The 3,418-nt window shown below is 44.4% G+C and overlaps 1 non-coding gene across 1 annotated transcript; it reads right to left on the minus strand.

Annotated features, from left to right (window-relative positions):
* Positions 1–852: 852 nt before the first annotated feature.
* LOC127183838 (small nucleolar RNA SNORA48) lies at positions 853–1,000 on the minus strand. The gene has a single exon (XR_007830086.1). It is a non-coding gene; the product is annotated as a small nucleolar RNA SNORA48 (small nucleolar RNA).
* Between the last annotated feature and the right edge of the window lie 2,418 nt (positions 1,001–3,418).

Raw genomic sequence — 3,418 nt, forward strand, 5'->3', positions numbered from 1 at the left:
GGCTGCCTCATGGCTTACTACTGTGCTGTCCAGGCAAGATGCAGGGCCTGCTCTCCCGAGGGGTGAGAGGTAGGGCTAGTTCTCTGGAGCTCATGGCATTATGGGCAGCTTTTCTGACTGCCAGAGGTAGCAAGGGACAATGGGGGAGTCATCATCTCCGCCCCCATGGCAGATGAGTTGTGGGGTCAGCTCTCTCACACTCACGTCCTTGGGGCCTGCTCCCCACATCCCTGCCACCAAGGCCAACTCCACAGTGCTGTCTGGATGACGGGCAGGGCCTCCTCTCCCAAGTGTTGCCACTGATGAGAACTGGGACCAGCTCTCCGGAGTGCCAGATCCAGTGAGGGGCAGGGCCAGTTGCCCTGGATATCTACATAGTCCCCTCATATTCTCTAGTGGTCATATGAGCCAAGGACATAGCACCAATCCCTGCTGCTGTGTAGCCAGGGACACAGACATAGTCAGCAGCAGCAGCAGCTCAGGATGGCACCGCCCTATATTCCCAGTTGGTTGGGTTGGCTACTCACAACAGACTACGTCTCTCCACCCTCGAGTCTCAGCTCCATTTCTCCCTCATAATGCTCAAACTGCTGTACTTCTCTTTCTCTCCCACCTAGCAACCACATACTCACACATTGCGGTGGCTCTTGCTTCAGGCTGGCCACACATGTGGAGGGCCCCTGGGTGACATCCTCCATCTATGCTGCCTTGCATTGGTGTGGCAGCAAGTGGGTGTCTGTGCCTCGCTCTGATGGGCAGTTCTGTAGGTGGCACAGGAGTCCATAGGTCTCTGTCTGCCCGCTTCCCACACTGCGCTGCCTGGATTAGATTTTATTGGATTTGATTTCATTTTTATGAAGCCTAGGCATAAGACAGACAGCTTCAGCCACCAAGCCAGGCATCAAGTCAGGATGAACAAAGGACTGCTATCGGCTCTGCTCCAGACTGATCTAAGAACAACACCACCAACAAAATGTCTCTTTGCCCATTGCCAGGAAGAGGGAGGCAGTTGATCACATTTTCTCCTCAGCATATTTTTATGTTTGCTTTTCATGTTTTAATACATTTTGGTTGCTAATATAAAAGTTGATTAATTCACCCAGATTTTTTTTTTTGAGGAGCCATGCTATAAAGTGATTATGGATATTTCTCTGTGACATTATCAATAGCCCTCTAGGAAAGTACCTCCCACTAACATGCCTGAGCAAGCAACTACTCTACAACCCTAACCTCTGCTGTTAACCCCTTCCTGCCCAAGGTTGCCTTCCTGAAGGTATGGTGAGGAGTGGCACTCTCTCCTAACTAGCTGAGTTGGGTCCTTCCCCAAATATGTACATACCTGATCACACACACACACACACACACACACACACACACACACACACACACACATACACACAGCACCAAACATGCCCTTGAAGCATCTCAAGTTAAACTGAGGCAGAACTCAAATATCATTAAGTACCCTGGGTTATTATAATGAAAGGCAAGATATGAAATACAAACAATCTTGTAGCTTATGCTTTTTTTTTTAAGTCCTAGTCTTGAATGGGGGACAAGAGATGGAGTTGGAATTTTTCTCAGTAGATCCTGTCCCCACCATGGATCTATTGCACTTGAGTATTTGCTATGACTTAAACGTGTAAAGTCTACCGTATGCTCACAATAGGAATGCTACTTGTGAAGGCCAAGCTGAGGGAAATGTGTCACTAGGGGCACACATTACCCCTAACTTCTTCTTGCTTTGTTCTCTGCATCCCGTCCCTACAGGATGTGAACCAAGCTGTTCTGACACAACCTCTCCAGTAAGATGGATTGAAACTATGATTTAAAATAAATTGTTCCTTCCTTAAGTAGTTTCTGTTGGGATTTGGCAAAAAAAAAAAAAAAAAAAAAAAATCAACGGCAAAAGCAATTAATCATGATTTCCAAATGTTTCTTTCAGACTGGGTTCTTTACCCGGCCCCTCTCTATTTCCCTCATAGCACCTAGCTGAGGCCTCACACGTAACAGCACTGAAACCATTTTCAGATTAAAGCGAAAGCGAACACTCAGAATTCTCAGCTTTGTAGCGTAACTCTGGTAAGGAGGCTATGCCAATAGGTCAGGAAAATACCAGACTGTCTCCAATAGGAACTACACTCAGATTTAAAGTTCAAATCAGAAAGTCCAATCAAATTTGAGTGTCCAGAAGTAAGTTGTTAAAAGTTAGTACTAATTGAGTGTTTGCTGTCAATTGTCTAGAACTGAGCTGGATGCCTTGCATGTGGTATGGATTTTTTTAAAATACAGGACTTCCTACATACTCAACTATGTCTAACCTTCCGAGTGGGTAAAGTCAGGCAATAAATATTTAATGAATGTCAACTATGTTCAAGGCATTCTGCTGCTGGAAGGTGAACAGGAATTGCAGCCCAGCTCTCACGGAGTTTGCCTGCTAGCATAAAACAGAGCTCAGTAGTGACGTGGTTGCATTTTAAATGAATCTTATGAAAAGAAAGCATGAACTAATTTGAAGATATGATAAGTGGATTCAACATAACTGGCCAAAGAAATGGCATTTAAGCTAAGCATTGATTAATTAATAATAACTGAGCATGAGATATGAAGAAAAAATATTCTGGCTGAGTAAGGAGAGCCTGCAGTCAGAAACATGAGACCTACAAAAAGGAAAAGGAGAAGGAGGAAGAAGAGGCTTGTAACTAGAGGTCAGAGATCAAAGTAAAAATGGTGATAGTCTTTAAGAGGTGGTTAGGTGGTAGGGTGATCATAAATGCATTTAATATCTGAAAAATTATAAAGCCTGAGGTGGGTATGGTCAGATTTATTTCAAGACATTATGGCTATGGTGGGGAGAAAAGATGCAAGAGGGGGTTCAAGGAAAAGATCATCTGGAGTCCCATCATGAAGCCAAAGTAAGAGAAAACGTATCTCTAAACAGAAGAAAGGAGATAGGTCCCAGGAGTGTTAAAATATAAATCAACAGAATTTGATTTTGAACATAGAGATGATGGAAGAGAAAGAATAAAAGCTGATTTCCTGTCTACTGGCGGATGAAGTTCATGTAAGGAACACGAGAAAAGGCTAGCTTGGGAGGAAGAGTGGGAAAGCCATTTATTTGAGTGACAAGCAAGCAAAAATTTACACAGTAATAATGCTGTGCCTGGATTGCTGCCAGGGTAAACAACAAGGATACGCACAGCTTTCTGATGGTTTCCCGGAGCCGCGCCACTATTCTGTGAGATGGGTTCTATTCCTTCTTTCCTTACTACTGAAGAAAGGGAGACACTGGGAACTAGGTAAGCCATTCAGCTGCACAAATCACATACAATAGAGTCCGCTGGCCACATTCAGCAGCCTGATTACCCCAGGTGAACACATGCAGGAGGTATTGTAGATTTGTCAATTAATGGATTCA

The sequence above is a fragment of the Acomys russatus genome, chromosome 31, assembly GCF_903995435.1.
Source record: "Acomys russatus chromosome 31, mAcoRus1.1, whole genome shotgun sequence".
Classification (NCBI taxonomy): Eukaryota; Metazoa; Chordata; class Mammalia; order Rodentia; family Muridae; genus Acomys; species Acomys russatus.